We start from the raw sequence: 20,668 nt of genomic DNA, 5'->3' as shown, positions 1-20,668 counted from the left end.
TCTGGGCGCGGTGGAGACGCGCAGCCCGCCCCGCTCCCCAGCCCACTGAGGCCGCTGGACCCCTCCTCTCATCTCTCCTCCCCTCCCTCTTGGACCCCTGCCCCCCGCGCCATCCCGCCCGGACCCCACATCACTGAGGCCGCAGGACCCCTCCCCTGAGCTCCCCTCCCTTCCCGACCGGACCCCGCCCCGCGCCATCCTGCCCGGCCCTCCACGTCACTGAGGCCGCCGGACCCCCCTCCGCTGCTCCTCCCTTTCTCCCTCCCGCCCTCCCCGCCCCGTCCCGCCCCCAGCGCCCCTCCGCCGCCGGACGCGCCTCTCGGCCGGCAGCAACCGCCTCGCTGGCCCTCCTCCCGCCCAGCCCCGCTCGTACCATGTCTTCCGAGGTGGCGCGGCACCTGGTGAGTCCCCGATCCCCCTCCCCCCCTCCCCGGGACCCCCGCCCTCCTGCCATGGCCCCTCCCGGCGGCCGAGGCTTCGCGGGGCTTCCCGTCTTGCCTGTAGTTGAGTCTGAAGCGGGGGCGTTTTCTGTAACAGTCCGGAACGCGCGAGAGCGTGCCGGTGGCGGGCTGGCCCACTGACTCGGCCTCCCAGGCCTTCAGAAGCCCCCCATTTTACCCAGTATCGAACTCCTTGGGATTGAAGCCTTTTTCTCCCGCCTTGGCGCCCTTTTCCGTTAAAAGAACTGATGTGGCTGATTTGTTCGGTGTCCTGTACCTTTCAAGTCCCTTTTATGCACTGATCTCATTTCAGAAGTAAGCCGTGGGATGGTCACAGTTGTGTCCTCGGCCATTCCAAGCTGTTCCTTGCCCTTTTCACTCTCATTCTCTTGTGAGTGTCGTGGAGTTTTCCAGACGCTATACGTTGTGGAAGGACCACTTGCCTTTTGAAAATTTTGTTTTAATTTCTGATACTATAAATATCAGTGGTCGTAATCCTTGTAAACAAAAGCTCTTCGGGGGCCTGAGACCAAAAAGTTTGAAAAGTGCTGGTCTAAGCAGAATCTCCCAGATTAAAAGTTTAGGTTGTGGGGACCTGAGAGGTTGGGTGATGTTCCCAAGTCACACAGCCCGTTTGTTTGATAGAGCCTGGAGGAGGGTTTTTGTCCTGATTCAGCCCAGGTCTCTTTCCTCTGTGTCCTGTCGTTAGGGAGGTCTCAGCTTTCCTGTTTGGACTGCCTTGTTACCGTTGCTGTGTTGTGTGCACGTGTGGGTGAGGAAAATGTGTTTTAAACTCTTTGGTTCAGAGTGAAGTTCAGTCTTCAGAATTAAACTTGGGCTGGAGAGAGTTTAATCATTTAATTGATGATGGATTTCTTGTCAGTTGCTGTGCTTATTTTGCAATAAGTTTACCTTTAATTAAACTTTTTGAGATAATTGTAAATTCTTGTGCAACTGTGAGAAGTAACAGAATTCCCCAGCACCCTTTACCCAGTCTTCCTTAATAATAACACGCTGCCAACCACAGTGAAGAGCACACCCAGGACACTGACTCTGCTGTGTGAGGACAGAGCTCTCCTTCGCCCCAGGACCCTTCGCTGCCCTTTTGTAGCCACAGCCGCTTCCTTTCCACTCCACCTCCTCCTTAGCCCCTAGCAACTACTGCAGTCTGTGATTTCTATGAGTTTGTCATTTCGAGACTGTTATATAATGGGATCGCCCAGTGTGTAACCTTTGGGGATTGGCTATTTTTCATTCAGCAGCGTCCTCTGGAGGTTCATTCAAGTGTCGCAAGTATCATTAGTTTGTTCCTTTTAATTGCTGAGTAGTATTCCAGGGGGTGGATATACCACACTTTGTTTGAAGGACACCTGGGTTGTTTCCAGTGTTGGGCTGGTATGAATAAAGCTGCTTTAGTAATGTAACATGAGGAAGACGTAAGTCGTCAGTTCTCTGGGATTCACATGACAGTTGCATGTTTAGTTTCATAAGAAACTGCCAAACTCTTTCCCAGCGTTTCTGCACCGTTTTTCATTCCCATCAGCAATGTATGCAAGATCAGTTTCTCCACATCCTCCCCAGCGCTTGGTGCTCCTGTTTTTTCATTTAGACCTTCTGATAGGTATGTAATGATATATTGGGGTTTTAACTTGCATTTTTCTAATGGCTAGTGATGTTAAACATCTTTTCATGTGCTTGTTTGCCATCTGTATATTCTCCTCAGTGAAATGTCTCTTCATTTCTTTTGCACATTGTCTAATTGGATTTTTTTTTACTGATTTTAGACGTTTTTAAAATATATATTCTAGACACCAGTCCTTGCTATGTGGTTTGCAAATGTTTTTTCTCATTCTTTGTGGGTTTTTTTTCATCCTCTTAAAGAATCTTTTGCAGAGCAAACATTTTAAAAAGTTTTAATAACATCCATTTTATCAGTTTTTCGTCATAGGGATTGTACCTTTGTGTCAAGTCTAAGAATCCATTGCCTAACTCAGAATACCAAAGGTTTTCTCTAAATTTTTTCCTAACAGTTTTATAGTTTGTTTTACATCTAAACCTGTGACCCATTTTGAGTTAATTTTTGTATAAGATACAAGACTTAGGTCAAGGGTCATTTTTGGCTTATGGATGCTCCAGCATTTGTTGAAAAGGCTATCTATCCTCTCTTGAATTGCTTTTGCACTTCTGTCAAAAATCAGTTGATCGTGTTTCTGTGGATCTCTTTCTGGCATCTCTGTTAGCATGCAGTCTTGATTCCTGTAGCTATATAAATAAGTCTTGAAATAGAGTCGACTGATTCTTCTCACTTTATTCTTATACTTCAAAAAATTTTTTGGCTATTCTAGTTTCTTTGCCTTTCATTATAAATTTTAGAATAGTCTTGTCTACCTACAAAGAATTTTGCTGGGATTTTGATAGATATTACATTAAGTCTACATATTAGTTTACGGAGAGGGACTTTTAAACTTACAAATTTAAATTCCTTAATAGTTATCTGGCTATTCATGTTATTTCACACTGGGTGAGTTGTGATGGTGTGTGGTTTTGTGATCCATTCCTTCCAAGTTGTCAAATTTCTGTATATAGAGTTGTTCATAATATTATCTTATTATCCTTTTGATTTCTTCAGTCTGTAGTGATAGTGCCTGTTTCATTCCTGATATTGGTAATTTGCATCTTCTGCCTTTCTTTGTCAGTCTTGCTAGAAGTTTGTCAATTTCATTGATCTTTTCAAAGAACTATTTGTTTCATTGGTTTTTCTCTATTGTTTTTGTATTTTCAATAAACTGATTACTGGTCTTCTCTTTATTTCCTTTGCTTGCTTTTGGTTTATTTTGCTCTTCTTTTTCTAAGTTCTTGAGGGGAGACCTTAGATCACTGATTTGAGACTTTTCCTCCTTTCTAATATACGCACGTGGTGTTAATGAATTTCCCTCTCAGCAAGGCTTTAGCTGTGTTCCACAGATTTTAGCATGTTGTATTTTCATTTTCATTCTACCTTTAGGTTTTAAAGAGCTCTGTGTTAAATCTCACTTGAAACTCTTCAGATTGTCAGACCTTTTTTTTTCATAGAAGAGGACATTAAGACTCAAAGACTTCAAAGGTTGTATTAAAAAGACTCAGGGAGGTTTAGTGCATGCTCAGGGAATCACAGCTAGTGATGGTGAGGTCTGCTTTTGGCCATATTGTGCCTGCCACTGTCTCCACATGTCCCCCATTAGTAATTGCATAAGTTTTATGATTCAAGAGACCTTGACTGTATAGTTATTTATTGCTGACTCTGATAGTGGATGTTGTAATGATGTTGACAGGTGTCTTTCCAAGGACGGGATACTTTTAGACCATGTGTTTGTAGCATCTGTTTTGAGAAACATGGTGACCATATTCTCTCAGGAGCCATGATTGACTACATTCTAGAATTTTCAGATTTCTTTCAGTCTGCTTTTCTGACACTAGAAAAATTTAAATTATGGAATAACTAAATTGTTGGGGCAAATTTAAAAAAATGAACCGGGTATTGAGACTACAAAAGGAAGGTAGAGTCAAACAGAGCATGTGAAAGGTTTTTGAAATGCAGCCTTTGGGAGAAATGAAGTGAAGGAAAATGAACCTAGGTGTCAGAATTTCACTCCCATTTCTTTGTGTTACAAGGGAAGATGCCTGGAGACGCAAGTAAGTGGAAGTGGCAGCTGTGCCATATGAACATGGAGGGCTGAGGCTGTGGAACCTCTGTTAGGGGAGAGGGATAAAGATACACCCTCTCAGCCATGTTCCATTTAAGGCCATCGGGAATCTTTTCCTGTTGAAACAATCCTAAATACTCGGACATCTAGGCCAGAGACAACTGACAGATGGAAATGTAAGCACATGGCAGTTTAGTAGAGGTTGCATGGTAATCATTTAGTTCACAAAGGATGTGTTTCAGAAATGCTTATTACCAGAACTAGAAATTATATAGGAGGAATAGGGTTGTTTTCTGGGATGTCAGACCTGAGTAAAACAACTGAAGCAAGTATTAAAATTATGACATATGCTGAAAAAATAAAATATGCATCGTGAGGCATAAGAAGGAGTTAAGGTTGGGGGAAAGGAGAAGAGGCAGTTTCTGTTTGAGACGTGTGTGTGGGAGGGACTGGGAGGACGGGCTGGCCCTGCAGGTTCCTGCCAGGTGTGATGGGGTCCCCGGCCCCTCCAAGCCAGTTTCAGGCAGCCTAGCGTCACACAACCACAGGGCTTACCAAAGATGAGGTGCAAGAACTGTGGGACGTCGTCTCTGGTCTCCTTTCCCTCTCCTCTGAAGAACCGGATCAAGGTTATCCTGCCCTCTATTCGGACCATGTTTATGGAGACAGTGAGGAGTCCTTTTGTTCTTATTAGACAGTGTGATTGATATGTGTAGGAAGAGGCCATAAGTAATGAAATGCTAGGTAGAGAGTATATTGATGGATACCATAAATGTTTTGTGAGTGGTCTGTACTTGTTTTTTCATGGACAGTGTAAGTTGTGCACAGTGATATTTTCGCTTAGTTGAGTGTATACTCTTTCACTGGACTATTACTTTGCGTTATTAATTAAGCCAGGATTGCTTGAATGATTTTCAAACATTAAAAGATGTCTTTGTTATAAAGGAGCTTTGTTTTAAGATGAGTTGTTAACTGGGGCCGTCCTGTATGTGTAAGTGGGAAATTGTCCTCATTGGCAAATTGGTAGCTAGGATGCTCAGTCTGCAGGGCAGTGACTCAGGGCTTCCGAAACAAAGGCATTGAGTGTCCCCACCAAGTCTCCTCTTGTGAAAGTATAACTAGCTTAGGGAAGGTTAGTCAGAGGTCACTTTCCTAACCCCTGGTGAGATCTCGGGAACGGAGAAAGGAGTTTGATTAGCAGTGAAAACGGGCAGTTGATTTAGGACCAACCTGGGTGAAGAGACTGGAGCGCAGGGCAGCGTGGAGAGGGCTGCGGAGGGAGGTGGGAAATGCTGCATGCAAACGTGGCCTGTTTCAGTCTTTGTCTAGAGCAGTAATTATCATTTTTCATTATTGCCCTTTCTGGAGAAAAATGAAATTTAAATCAAATTTAGTTAATTCATAACATTTAATTAGTCTTATTAAATTAATTGATCCAATTAATTAAGTTTTCCCTAATGAGAGGAATTCAGTACTAAAGAATAAATTTTTTCAGATAGGGTTGATTGAGCTTTGGAGGTCCACAAACCACTGATTTTTTTTTTTTTTGGTCCCCCAAGAACCAATTTCTACCACCTTTGTGGTGGGGGGGACACCCCCATTGAGAATGCATGATCTAGAGTTAGTTTTTCTAGGAATAGGGCAACAGGTGTACTTTGTCTGCTGATGGATTTGAAAACTTAGTCTAAGACTGTAAATCGTCTGTACAATATGGGTTAAATAAGGCATTTGTGAACCTACTCAGGACCTTAACCATAATGTTGTTTCATGGAAACTGTATTCTAGATCCAAAAAGCTTACTAAAATGAACTTTTGGGAAATACAACCTATATGTGAGATGGTGGTTTGTGCTAGCTTTAAATTTATATAAAGAGTGAGGCCTTTTTGCCAAAACTCAATATTGAGCTTAGTATTAAAGGAAGAGATGGCCATGGATTAGCAGAGAAGTAACATTTTAGGCAGGAAGAAGATTCTTCATCTCAGACTCAGCCTATATACTCAATCTTAAAATATCACGAGATGCCTTTGAATTGTATTTGCCAATCATGAAAAAAATAGCTTTAAAATTTAATGTATATTTTTTAAAAACTAAAGGAAACTTTAACCATTATTTTCAACTTCTTTAGATGAATCTTTACTTTTTTAGTGGTCTGGTAATCTCTAAAGATCTTTGCAAACACTAAAGTATTCAAGGTATATTTTTGTATGGGACACCACTGGGGTAACTGAATGCTCCCCGTGCTAACATGCATTCACTGGGGCAAGTGCTTGACTTGCATTATCACATTTCTCCTCCCGACTCCATGAGCCGAGTACTGTTATCTCCGTTTTGGGGGTTGAGGGTTAACTCTCTCAAAATTTGTTAACAGACTGTCTCTTGTTTTGCTCCTGTTGTGCTGGTGCCTCTTTGGCCCGGGCCCTGGCACATGGCTTTGGCAGTTGCTTAGTGCTCCCGACCTTTGTATCTCTTGCAACCATAAGCAGTTAGCTCCAGCAGCCCTCTTTTTTAAATTTATTATTTTTATTTTTATTTATTTATTTTTATTTATTTTTTTTTGGCTGTGTTGGGTCTTCGTTTCTGTGCAAGGCCTTTCTCTAGTTGCGGTGAGCGGGGGCCACCCTTCATTGCGGTGCGCGGGCCTCTCACTATCGTGGCCTCTCTTGTTGCGGAGCACAGGCTCCAGATGCGCAGGCTCAGTAGTTGTGGCTCACGGGCCCAGTTGCTCCGCGGCATTTGGGATCTTCCCAGACCAGGGCTCGAACCCGTGTCCCCTGCATTGGCAGGCGGATTCTCAACCACTGCGCCACCAGGGAAGCCCCTATTTTTATTTTTTATTTAATTATTTTTGGTTGCATTGGGTCTTCGTTGCTGCGTGCGGGCTTTCTCTAGTTGTGGAGAGCGGGGGCTACTCTTCGTTGCGATGCGGGGGCTTCTCATTGCAGTGGCTTCTCTTGTTGCGGAGCACGGGCTCCAGGCGCGCGGGCTTCAGTAGTTGGGGCATGTAGGCTCAGTAGTTGTGGCTTGCGGGCCCTAGAGTGCAGGCTCGGTAGTTGTGGCACACAGGCTTAGTTGCTCCGCGGCATGTGGGATCTTCCCGGACCAGGGCTCGAATCTGTGTCCTCTGCACTGGCAGGCGGATTCTTAACCACTGCGCCACCAGGGAAGTCCCAGCAGCCTTCTTAAGCCATACATTTACACTGATGTCATGTTAACCCTTCTCTCTTGTGACCTTGGTCATTGAGACAATTTCTAGGGGCTCTCTGTTTCAGGAAAAGATAGGCTGCTTGTCATATAGTAACAGAGATTCTGTTGTGTGAAAAAGAATTATAATTTACAGTTTCCACATGACTGAGAGCCAAAAGAACCTAATACTTAATTGTAATTTATATAATTGGAGAGAATATTTTATTCTCATTGCATATTTGCATATTTTGTTGAATATTTTCTTTTTTATTGCTTCTCACAAATAATCATACATGTATCATCTAAATCATTTAGTTTGTCTTCAGATATTCTGTTTTTGTTATCTACTGCTTTCCCATGTATTGATTACTTACTTTGACTTTAAAATTTTTGTTATATCTTTAAGAATTAACTTTTTTATTAAGCTATAATTTATGCACAGTGGAATTTACTTTTTTAGTACAAAGTTTCATGAGTTCTGATGAATACATACAGTCATGTAACCACAGCCACAATGAAAAATAGAGAACTGTTCCAGCATCCTCCACCCCACATTCCTTGGTGCTTCTTTGCAGTTCTCCTAGTCTCTATCACTTTTCTGCCCCTATTGCTTTGCCTTTGCCAGAGCATCATGCATATGGGCTTCTCATAGCCTTTGAGCTGGCTTCTTTAGCTAAGAGCAGTGCCTGTGAGATTCATCCATCACGTTGCTCATGTCCCTCTATTGCCAAGTGCTATTCTATTGTGTGGATGGGCCACAGTTTAGTTTGTTCATCCATTTTCCAGTTGAAGAACATCTGCGCTGTTTCCAGTTTTTAATAAAGTTACTACATACATACATTCACATACAGGTTTTTATTTGAATAATAGTTTTCATTGTACTGGGGTTGATATCTAGGAGTAGGATTGCTGAGTATAAGTGTGTGTGTGGTTTTTTTTTTTTTTTGGCTGTGTTGGGTCTTTGTTGCTGCGCGCAGGCTTTCTCTAGTTGCGGCGAGCGGGGGCTACTCTTCATTGCGGTGCACGAGCTTCTCATTGCGGCGGCTTCTCTTGTTGCGGAGCATGGGCTCTAGGTGCGCAGGCTCAGTAGTTGTGGCGCGCGGGCTCAGTAGTTGTGGTTTGCGGGCTCTAGAGCGCAGGCTCAGTAGTTGTGGCGCACAGGCTTAGTCGCTCCGTGGCATGTGGGATCTTCCTGGACCAGGGATTGGACCCGTGTCCCCTGCATTGGCAGGCGGATTCTTAACCACCACGCCACCAGGGAAGCCCGGTAAGTGTGTTTTAACCTTATAAACTGCCAAACTGTTTCTCAAAATGTTTGTGCCAAAATTTGCATTCCCACTAACAGTGGTTCTGCATCCTTGCCAGATATTTTTTTTTTAAAAGTCATTCTGATGGGTATGTAGTGATACCTTGTGTTTTAATTTACATTTGTCTGATGACTAATGATGTTGAGCCTCTTGTCATGTGCTTATTTGCCATCCCTATATCTTTGGTGAAGCATCTGTTCCAATTTTTTCCTGTTTTTTTTAAATTGAGTTATTGTCTTTTGAGTTGTACAAGTTTTTAAAAATATATAGATATTTCTGACATAAGTTCTTCATGAGATAAATGATTTACAAATCTTTTATCCAAGTATGTGTCTTGTTTTTTCATTCTCTTAACAGTGTGTTTTGAAGAGCAGAAGTTTTTTAGTTTATTAGGTTCAGTTTATCATTTTTCTCTTGTGGATCATGCTTTTGGTATTGTAGCTAGGAAACTTTTGCCTTCTTCAGACAGAAGCTCCTTGACTGGAGAGGAGGAGCCTCTGTGGGGGACGTAGGGCGGAGGGGACCGGCGGCGGGGGGCTGTGTGTGGAAGCTTCCTGTGGTTCATGGACACCTGGCAGCACAGAGCCCCGAGGGGAGGTGGTCACCACTCCCCATCATTCGCTCTCATCCTGGAAAGTTCCGGGCTTTGACTCTCACGGGCCTGGCATACTGTATGCTCACCGCCTCTGTTCAGCCACCTCTGAAACGCCTCCTGCCGCAGGGCCTGATGGATCTCCAGCAAGTGACCTGTGTGATCGCAGCCCATTTCAGCCTCCCGCCTCCTCTCCTTCAGTGTCCTGCTCTCCACCCTACTTTAGCCTCACCTTCTGGTAGGGAGCACCTTGACCTTGTCATCCATAAGAGCACCCCTGAGATCTCAGTCTGACCACACCTCTCCTCTTCCTGTTCACCCCACCAGGTGCTCCCGGTCCCACGGTTCTCTGATCCCGCCGCCTTTCCCTTCCCCTCACATCCTTCATGCCCTCTTGTCCCTTCGTGCCACGTCTCAGCCGCCTCTCTCGCTTCATCATTCTCCCCCGGCAAACCCACGCCGCCTGCAGTCAAGCGGTGCCGGACTCCGCTCCTGCGTCCTCACAGCCGAATGCGATGGAGGAGCATTGTGCTGAGTGGTCTTCCTTCATGTCGTGAACACTCGGCTCAAGAGGCCTTGATGCTGCCGACAGACTGTACCGCATGTTCCTCGTTCATTCACCGTCTCATCTTTCTAGGTCGATGGTTGGCAAACATTTTCTTTAATGGGTCAAATAGTAAACATTTTTGGCTTTGCGAGCCATGTGGTCTCTGTGTACATTGTGTCCTGAAAGCAGCCGCACACGGTCGGTCAAGGAATGGGGGTGGTACTCGTTCTCTTCCAGTGCTTTCTTCCAGGACTCCATACTTCTCCGGATTACTTTCACCCTCTTTGACTGTTCCTTCTCAGTCAGTTGGACTGATTACTCCCAGTGCCCCAAACTTGAAGTGTCAGAGTCCCCCCAGGGCTCAGTTCTGGGAGCCCTCTCTTTTCTAAGCACCTTCACTCCCAGGGTGACTCACCTCGTCCCACAGCGCTGAGGACTTGCCGTGTATGGATGACGTCACAATTGTTACCTCCAGTCCGGGTATCTCTGCTCTGTCCACTTGAGCATCCTGCTGCCTACTCAGGACCTTCACTTGAGTGTCCAGCAGGCATCTCCAGTTCCAAGGAGAGCCGCCTTTCCTAACCCCTCCTTCTGCAGTCTTCCCAGTTCCAGGAAGGGAAGCTCCCTCCTCCCCGTTGTTCAAGCCCAGAACTTTGGAACCGTTCTCCACATCACTCCACATTCTACACTGAGCCTTCAGCAAGTTCCGTTGGCTCTGCTGTCGAGGTGGATCCAGAATGAGCCCACGTCTCACCTCTTCCACCACTAACAGACTGCCATGGGTTAATGCAGTAGCCTTGCACCTTGTCTCCTTGCTTCTGCCTTGCCATCCTTCAGTGTCCTCTCAACACAGTAGCTGTAATGAATCTTTTACTACAAAGATAACTCATGTCCCTTTATGCTAAAAGCCCTTCAAAGCCAAGTTCTTCAGTACGCCGTGGGAACCCTGTGAGGTCCGGCGCCACTCTGCCTCTCTCTCCCTCTGCTGCTTCGCCTGCTCGCTCTTCCAGGAACCCAAGAGTGCTCACAGCTGCCACATCTTTGCAGGTGTCCATTCCCTCTGCCAGGAACGCTCTTCCTCCAGGCGCCCCTTCACCGCTCCGCTCCCTGTGCTCCTTCCGGCCTTCGCTGAGCTGCCGTCTCTCTATAACCACCCTGCTCAGAGCGGTGCCCCTGAGCCATGCCTCCTCCTCATTTCCTATACCCATCCCCCTTTGCTGCCTTATTGTTCTGTGCTGCACTTATTATTCTCTGTTATCACGTCAGAGCATGTGTTTCACTTTGATTTCTGCCTTTCTTCCCCTAACTGGAATGGAAGCTCCATTATGACTTAATGTTTTTTCTTCTATTTTATTAAGTTATTCATCCCCAGGGCCTCGGACAGTTCCTGGAATATAGAAGGCACTCAATTCATATCTCTTAAATAAATGCGTTTTTATAGATATTTGAGGAAGACATATTCTTTTTTCTACATTAGTCTTTGTTAAATTCACATAAGTGATAATATTAATGGATATCAAGAAAAGGAAATATTCTCCTCCCTTTAGAATCAGGCTCTATACATGCTTGCTCATATGTATAAATAATTTTTACTTGTAACCATGGTGTCAACAAAATCTTATATTCTTTTTTTGCCAGTTAATATCACATATAATTTCTCTTTTCATAATTATTGCTTCTAATCTTTGTAAAAATATTCCCTGTAGCCAATATTTCAGTATAGACTCTTAGTATATGCAACTTTATCCTTCCTTTTGAAGAGTTATCTTTTTCTGACTTACAAGAATGGGATAATAACTTCTAAACTGTTACTAGGAATATAGTACTAAGTAGTATAGTATTAACCATGTTCTGTCTGAAAAGTAAACCTGACCGGCTTGGTGAGCTGGGCTGGATTTTTAGTGCTCTCATCTATGTGGAAGAGTACAAGTCTTATGGAATCAGGGGACACTTTAAGAGAAATGGGAACTACCACTGTATTTGTTTTTAATAACCCTGTAAAAATTACCCTAGATTTATTTTACACTTGAAGATTCCGGTGATTAGGTGGAAGCTCCTTGAGGGATCCGGGGCTGTAGGAACCTTAAACTCAAATTTTCTTTCCTGCTAAGCACTGCGAAAGGCATGGAGGTGCTCCTGGCCTCACTGGGAGGCTGAGGGAATGTCCCGCCCTGCTGCCTTCTGCTGTCCTCCTCGCACTTAAACTGAAGCCACCTTAGGTTACACTGCACTTACTGCAGCTTCCAGCCACGCCAGGGGTGCACTCATGCTTCTGCACACATTGACTCCTTTACGTCCTTTTCTCCTTTGCTAGGAAAATTCCTATTTTTCCCTCAAGGCTCGGCTCAAGCCTTTTCTTGGCAGTGCCATCTCTAACCGTGCAGGGGTCATTTCACCACGAGCCACTCCTGTGCCCTGTCCATAGTTGTACGCATGTCTCCTACCTGTGCTCAAATTCAAACCGCAAAGATATGACTTATTCACCTTTGAGCCTCAATGCCTGGGGTCCTGAAAATGTAGGTCTTTTAGTAAATACTGTATATATTTGTGGAATAAATGAAAAGCAATGTATACTGATAGACTTCCCACTTATTCCTCAGTATTCTTTTCTTCCCCAAATGTTCCTTGTCAATTTTAAGTCCTTTAAATGAGTTCTTCTGCCTTCCCCTGTCCTAAGTAATTGACTTCTCAACTTTGATAGGCTTGTCACCTAGGCTGCCTGGGACATACTTCCTCTCCCTGGAATGCAAACCATCTACTTTTCATTTAAATAAGCCTTTCCATATCAACTAGGTGTGGTTGTGTTGTGTCTTTCCTTAATCCACCTTGTCTGTACTTGCAGTTTCCCATGACTCATCCTTCATTCTCCATCACATCACATACTTTTCCTCATTGCTTGCTCACAGGTCATACATTCTGAGTTGAAAGCGATATTAGAAAATCAGAGCAGGAACTGGCGCCACAGTTTGCCCGGGTCAGCAGCTGAATCCTTCCTGGGCAGCCCATCCCGTCTTGTTAGACACCTTGAGACCTTCAGAAGTTTCTCTTTGTTGTGTCAGGTCAGCTTCTCTAGTTCATTCATGGGTCCTGCTTTTTCCCTTGGGAGATTCATCTCCATGAGACAGACTATAGATGTTTGAATATGCTTTGCTGTCCCCTGATGCTGCAACAGGCCAACAACATTGGGGAAAAGTACCTCACACAGAACTAGAAAGTAATTTTTAGAAGGCTTAAAAACTTCTGTGTAAGACATGAAGCCGTAAGAGAACTCGGAAAAAAATTAGATTCATGTTTTTAAAAAACTTGGAGTGTGGAAAGATTTTCTAAGCTTTACATTTAAGGAAGAATCCATAATAGAAAAGATTGATAGATTGAGCTCCATGGAAACCGAGATCAGTGACAAATCCAGAAAAGACATTTGTAATACACATGACAAGCATGGAGTTACATCCAACAGCTCTCGTTAATAAACAAAAAAGGAATACCCTAATAGGCAAATGGGAAAACGGGAACTGGTGATGAATGAAAATATACTATGCACTTTTTAGGCCAGTTACCTGGAAAAAAATGTTCAGAATACCAGAAATCAAATTAAGATTTCAGTTTTTACCTAACAGATTGACACTTAAAAATTGTTAACACCTGTATTGATGACTATATAATGGAATGATACTTTATTTTTATACTGATTTTGGAAATGTTAAGTTTGGCAATATGTTTATACCTCTGACCAGTAATTACAGTCTAGGGATTTCTTGTGAGAAAACTTATCAGATAGATGTACACAGTGATCGATGGTTGTACAGGTGTGTGTGGGATCCTCAAAGAAGAGCCAGGAGTGTTAGAGATTGACTGAGGGGGTGGGGCATGGGGCAGGGGAGGGTAACACCCTGGAGGAGAAAGGGAAGGAAGCAGAATCCACAGAGAGACCCTCAGAGGCCATGCGGATCCGGCAGAGTCTGCAACAGCCCAGTGCCTGCCAGGGCAGCCTGCGCGGGGCAGAAGAGCCCAGGTCCTGACACCGCACCGCCCTCAGGCCTCGGCTAGGGCTGCCTGGGAAGGCGTGGTGTGGGTCCAGTCCTGCAGGCCCAGCTGCTGGAGACCATCAGCTCATTGCATCCTGTGTAGCCAGAGGGCAGTTCTTGTTGGAGGGACATCTGCGGGGCAGCCACCGAGGAGTGTTCATGGTAGTGTTATTAAAGTGACACAATTAGAAAGGGTTTTTTTTTTTTCCTGTAATAAACATAAAATACTCCTTTTCTAATTAAGTGGGGGAAAGTAATTTCAAAATAAGATTGCATTTGTATCTGAAGCAGCTACATACACATTACTGTAAGGGGTTTTTTTGAGCTTAAAATCCCTAACTCTTTTTCATATGAATTACTATCAAGAATTTTCCCATCTTGATGATCTTTTGAGGCTGCATATGAGACTTTGTAGTTACCCTTTAACTTTTATGTTTATTGGAGACGGTGGTAAAATTGAAGTGATATTTTGATGGAACTTGGCCTACCCTAAACTGCCGTCAACCAAGACTGTCTTGGAGGGACAGGAGGCCAGCACGTTGCTTCTCGTGACAGTGCCCAGTCTTATTGATTCAATTGGATTGTTTCTTTTTTTCCCTGGTTGTAATTAGTATCCACTTCCAGAATCAGTTTCTGTATAATTTGAATAAGGTAATTTTACTACTTGTTTTTAGGAAAATTTTAGATGAGTATATTAACTTTATTTTTAAAGTTTACTTAAGCTGAAGATTTAATAAAATGATTTTAAATAATGCATCTGTGGAATCTTTCAAAGTATTGTTTTGAGCCAAAGAATGCGGATCTCTTGAAACCCATAAAATAGGCCCAGATAACTATTTTGACCTCTCTGCTCTTCATTCTCTCTTACTTTTTTTTTTTTTTTGGCCTAAAGAACTCCAAGCAGTACCAGTGGTTCTATTTCTTGGATTAGCTTTACAAAGATAAAAACTGTGGGAAAGTGAAGTTAAAATGAAGCTATTGTAACCCAAGTCATAATTCTGTTCCTCCAAAGCTCATTGTTGTACCTAGAGAGGTGATGATGCATTACAGGACTGTTTCCAGGAGAGTCAGAAGAGTCGTCAGGAAATCTAGGGTCCCGTTGTGAAAGAACCACCGAATTTTCCCAACTGACCGGCAGGAAAATGTCACCTACTACCTGTCTCCAAGGGACTCCAGGACAGATTGTGTGCAGCCTCTGTTGCGTTGCCCATACTCCCCAAACTGATATTTTTAAGAAGGTGGAGAACCTGATCTTCCCCAAAATGTTCTGGCATTTTTTCTGTGATTCGTTATATACTACAACTTAAAAAAAATGTGTTAGACTTTGCCAGGAGTTAAAAGTACTGTATAAAGTTTTTCTTTCTAGGATGTAGATGTAGAGATTTAAATACATGTGTGTTTGTGTATGTATGACGTATGCTTGTATTTAAAATAAAAGCTATTGACTGTCGTCAAATGTAGATGGTGATTTTGTTAGTTTCCCTGGTGCCTTGGAATGAGATTTGATTGCCTATTATGAGCTTGTGTTTTCTCTGAGATAAGTTCTTAAGATCAAGGGCCGTGTCTTTTCCTCCTGAGACCCAGTTCCCAGCATAGGATTTACTAAGAAGCTAGTCAGTGGTGGAGCAGACTGGAATTCCACTTCCAGATTTTTTTTTAATTTAGTGTTTGCCACTAGAGGGACTGGGTCAGGTCAACTCTTGTCCATTTGTTATTTTACCTTCAATAATGTCTTGTTAATTTATTAAAAGCTGTTTTCATTCTAAAATGTGTTTTGGAAATTTGACTAGTCAGGTAGTACCAGTGGAAAATACTAAAAACAACTATTTATAATACTTTTATGTGACTCATTTTTACTTCCTGATCAAAATATTTATCCACAGAGATTTTAAGTAAGCTTTTTGGCAGGTGTTCAGAAAAACAGGAAATGAATAAACAAAAGTGGATATTTGATATGAACTTACATAAATGACAGAAGTGTAACCTTGGTTATATTAGTCAAAGTTTAAAGTTTAATCATAAAGGAGTACAAACCCTATCTCATTTTTTCTAAGCAAATTTTACACATCAATGAAACTGCTTCCTAAGCAGCATTTCACAAAAATTTCGATATGCTCTCCATTATATTAAAACCCCAAAACTACTTTCTTAGTGTAGTTTTTTAAAGATTAATTTTCACTAGAGTTCTGTAGTTGATGAAGTTCAGTTAGACGTGGCGGCACCCGCTCCCATCCCAACGGCAATGGATGGCCGCGCGAAGGCTCTGCTCGCTTTCCCTCCGGGCCTGCGCGGGGCCCTGAGCCGGAGCTTCGAGGGCGCCTGGGTCCCGACAGCAGGTCCCAGCCCAGGCGGACACTCCAGGCCTCAGCCCGCAACTCGTCTGCCCCTGCTCGGCTTCTCGCCTCTTCGTAACTTCGTAGCCAGAGACGATGAGCGTTGTGTTTCCAGCAAACTTTCCCTCACGGTTCACTTTATCCAGATAAGAAATCCGGCCTCCCTTCCGGGGCTCAGGGGTCTTCCCACCTTATGCCGCCTCGCCTGATGCTTGGCCATCTCTTGGCCCAGCGCAGTGTCACTGTCTTTCCTCTTTGTGTGCGTGGCCGTGACCACTGCTCTCTTTTCCCAGTGCTCTCACTCTTTGTGCTGGCTCAGAGTGGGGATGTGCTCTCCGGCTCGTGTGACACACTGTGACGGGCTGGGGGGAGCCAGGGAGCTGTGTGTACAGTTAAAACCACACTAGGCCAGTTCTGGTGGGCTTCATATCATTACGTGCTTTTCACTTTTTAAATGGTAAAAACACAGCCAGTGCTTGTGTGTTCATCGCGAGCCTCGGCTGTGCTCTTATCTCTTCCCACTGGCCAGAGCCACCTGTCGCCACAGTGCACTCAGTTGGCTGCTCAGGGTTTGGACTCGGCAACGTGTCCTGTTAAGTCCCAGGGCCAGTCTTCAAAAGCTTACATTACCCGGAAAGTACCAGAGGAAGGGGGTCGTTAGCGTTGTGTAGAACGCAGTCCCGACGTGCCCCGTGTGTCTGTGTGGTGTTGCGTTGCGTTCACAGCCCAGGGTGGGGGGAGGGGCGGTTCGAGGCTCCAGACACACCCCTCCTTTGCTGCAGGGTCCAGTCCCCCGTCCCATGTGTGGGCAAAGCTGTTCACTGCAGTGTAGTTCACTGTATTTAAAGACAGTGCATCTGCATGTTGTGTAGTTTACAGAACAGAGCAATGTCCTGTAGAGGGAGCGAGGCAGCTCAGGTTCTGCGGAAACAGTCTGCACCAGAGGTTTTTTTTTTAAGAGGGTGTGTTCATTTTTTATTTATTTATTAAACAGAGTCACCGAGTTATTTATTTTTGGCTGCGTTGGGTCTTCATTGCTGTGCGCAGGCTTTCTCTAGTTGTGGCGCACAGGCTTCTCATTGTGGTGGCTTCTCTTGTTGCAGAGCACGGGCTCTAGGCCCATGGGCACAGTAGTTGTGGCTTGCAGGCTCTAGAGCGCAGGCTCAGTAGTTGTGGTGCACGGGCTTAGGTGCTCCGCGGCATGTGGGATCTTCCCGGACCAGGGCTCGAACCCGTGTCCCCTGCATTGGCAGGTGGATTCCTTTTTTTTTTTTTAATTTTTTTTTATTTTATTTCTTAGTTTTGGCTGCGTTGGGTCTTCGTTGCTGCATGTGGGCTTTTTCTAGTTGCAGCGAGCGGGGGCTACTCTTTGTTGTGGTGCACGGGCTTCTCATCGCAGTGGCTTCTCTTGTTGTGGAGCACGGGCTCTGGGCGCGCGGGCTTCAGTAGTTGTGGCTCGTGGGCTTAGCTGCTCTGCGACATGTGGGATCTTCCTGGACCAGGGCTTGAACCCGTGTCCCCTGCATTGGCTGGCGGATTCTTAACCACTGCGCCACCAGGGAAGTCCCCCCACCATAGATTAAGTGGAAAGGAAACACCCGCTGCAGAGCATGGGTTATGTGCCATGTCTGTGAGCCAAAGAGACTGCACGTTCCCACCACGCGCATCCTCTACCCCCAGGAGGTAGCCTCTGGGGAGAGCACTGCCGAGGTTGCAGGGAATCAGGGGAGGAAGGGAACATACTTATTCTGCTCTGTGTTCTCATTGGCACCGTTTGCGTTTTTTCTTACTACATCCATGTTCCTGTTACTTTTTTAAAAGGCCATGTTTCCTCCGTGCCTTGCACTGCCCTCCAGAGTAGGGCAGCAGTGCCCTTGAGGCAGCTGCTCGGAAATTAAATTCCCACAGCTTCTCTGGTACTGTCTTCCCCACTCCCTGCATCCAGGTGACTGAGTACTTGGTCTACACTTGGTACAGTAGAACGAACACCAGCTTTGCAGTCAGAGTAGACCTGTGCCTACAGCTTACTGGCTTGTATGGTTTAGGGTGAGTTACTTAACCTTTCAGAATCCTAATTTTCTCGTGCAGGCTGTGGAGTGGTAATGTGTGTAGCTCAGATGTGTCCTGAGGATCACATAAGAGCACGTACTCCATGAGCTGGCATGGTGATGGGCATGTGGTAGGGGTTCTATACATGGTAATTTCTACATTTTTGTGTGTGTGGGTGTAAGTGCAATAATGTGTATCATGTGTTGACTATCACATATTAGTTACCTGTGCAGATATCCTTCCAGCAAGAAAACCACAGTTTTAAACATGAGTCACTTGTGTAGATTACAAGTCAAAGCTTGGTGATAATGACAATACTGGAATTCCTTTTTAATGTAAGTACATTACTTAGATATAGGTTTTTTTGGAGTAATATCTGTGTTTTCTTTTTCAGCTCTTTCAGTCTCACATGGCAACAAAAACAGCTCATATGTCCCCACAAGTATTTGACAATGAAGAGAAAGTGAGTATACCTTTTAAGTAGACCCACCTTGTACTCTGGATGCCTCTGTGGTTTCAGAACAACTACTGAGAGACCTGAAAGACTTTTGTTGCTACTTACCTTGAATATGAATTAACTGTTATGTTGATCCAAGTTAAAAATCAGTGACGAACTGCATCAGTGTCGACTGTCCACAGCGTCTCTACCCTGCCTGACGTTAAGCAGATGCAGGTTCCAGCTCTGCCACGGCAGGCAGGGGGAGCCTGGCACTGCTGTAGCGGGCGTCCTTGCAGACCTTGGTGATGACAGGGTGGGACGCCACGGGACGGCCCTGTCAGAGCCTTCCTGAGTGCGAAGTCAGACCTTAGTGCTTCTGAGGGCCTTCTGAGTGCCTGCACAGGAAGGATGCGTTTGGGTAATTTGTATTAAAAATTATATTTAGAAAGAGGGAGTAAATTTAATTTGGTGAACGAGGTGAGTTGTCAGTGTTTTAAAAGAGAAAACTGTAACCGTGAGCACGGGTCACGAGATCCCTTTGCTTTAGCTCCGTGCTCCAGCAGCCTCTGCCTCCCCACACGTGCTGAGGTCCCCCCAGTTCTGATACTTGGTCATCTGGCCACCGAGCTGCCATCATTTTATCTCTGTTCTCATTGGTAATTGTAGTCTGTTCCATCTTTATTTTATCACCTCGCAGACTCTGAATTACTCTTAATCTGCCTTGTAACACGTTGCTTTGCTGAAACTACTGTAATTGTTTAGTGATGGATGCACTGAGTGCTCACTGCTTAGTCCTCATTTTCTCCAGCCCCTCTTCTTCATTAAATGATGCTGACCACTCCCACATTTTTGAAAAGCTTCTTTTATTTCCATGACATTAAAATCACATGCTTTAGAACCAGGAGGGATTCTATAGGCCATTTAGTTCAACTTTTGTGCTTCCGATAGGAACTCTAACAAGTACTGTTCTAATCCTCTTGAACGTTCTCACGGCCAGCTGGGAAGCATAGTGTGTTTCTTCATTCTCTCTTCTTTTTTTTTTTTTTTTTTTTTTTTTTGCGGTACGCGGGCCTCTCACTGCTGTGGCCTCTCCCGTTGCGGAGCACAGGCTCCGGACGCGCAGGCTCAGCAGCCATGGCTCACGGGCCCAGCCTCTCCACGGCATGTGGGATCCTCCCGGACCGGGGCACGAACCCGCGTCCCCTGCATCGGCAGGCGGACTCTCAACCACTGCGCCACCAGGGAAGCCCCTCTCTTCTTTTTAAATCACAGAGATAACAGGCTTACCTGGTAAGAGGGACTCAAAGGGCACAACTCGTTCGTGGACTAGTTTTCTGTTGCTCGGTAACAAATGGCACGGACTGAGCTGCTTAAAACCGCAGCTGTTGATTAGCGCCCAGCCTGCGGGTCGGGAGAGCCAGGCTGGCTCCGCTGGCTTCTCCACCCAGGCCTCACGTGCAGGATGTCGGCTGCTGGTTCCCAGCTGGGACCACTTCCCACCCCCACAACCCTGACTCTTCCAGGTTGTCGGCAGAGTTCCGTTCTTTGCTGGCCGGTTGCTGCCAGCTTCCGGAGATCATTCTTAGGTCCTTGCGACCCATACAGCAAGGGGAACTGGAAAGGCAAGGCCCCTTCATGCTTCAAATCCCTTCCACTCAAAAGTGCTCTGGCCCTTTTAAGGGTCCACCCTGGATAATCTCCCTTTCTAAGGTTAACTGATTTGGGACCTTAATGACATCTGTAAAACCCCTTCACCGCAGCACCTAGATTAGTGTTTGAATAGCCAGAAGGTGTGGGTACACCCGGTGCCAGCAGTCTTGGGGTCCTCGTGGGAACTCTCCCACCATATACAGTGACAAGCTCATCTTTCTCACCTACACCTCCAGGTCCACTCCCAACAGTCTGTCACTACCCTTTGAGACATCTTCATCCATATTCATATATATATGAGAATATATGAAAAGATTTTTTCTTTTTGAAACTCAAATCACAGTGAATAAAATCACTGTTTAGATACTTAGCATTTGAGATTTCTCCACGTGTGGAATGTGTCAGTCATTCAGGATTCC

The 20,668-nt window shown here is 44.9% G+C and overlaps 1 protein-coding gene across 1 annotated transcript in view; it reads left to right on the top strand.

Moving 5' to 3' along the window:
- The first annotated feature begins 18,604 nt into the window (after positions 1 to 18,604).
- Positions 18,605 to 20,668, top strand: part of SEPTIN10 (septin 10) — a 35,207-nt gene continuing 33,143 nt past the window's right edge. Inside the window, exon 1 of the mRNA XM_079721438.1 lies at positions 18,605 to 18,623. The gene's annotated coding sequence lies outside the window, so the exon portion shown is untranslated. The remainder of the gene's footprint in view (positions 18,624 to 20,668) is intronic.

The sequence above is a fragment of the Hyperoodon ampullatus genome, assembly GCF_949752795.1.
Source record: "Hyperoodon ampullatus genome assembly, chromosome: 15".
Lineage (NCBI taxonomy): Eukaryota > Metazoa > Chordata > Mammalia > Artiodactyla > Ziphiidae > Hyperoodon > Hyperoodon ampullatus.
Note: the sequence above shows the minus strand (reverse complement) of the source record. Positions and strands in the feature narration are given on the sequence as shown.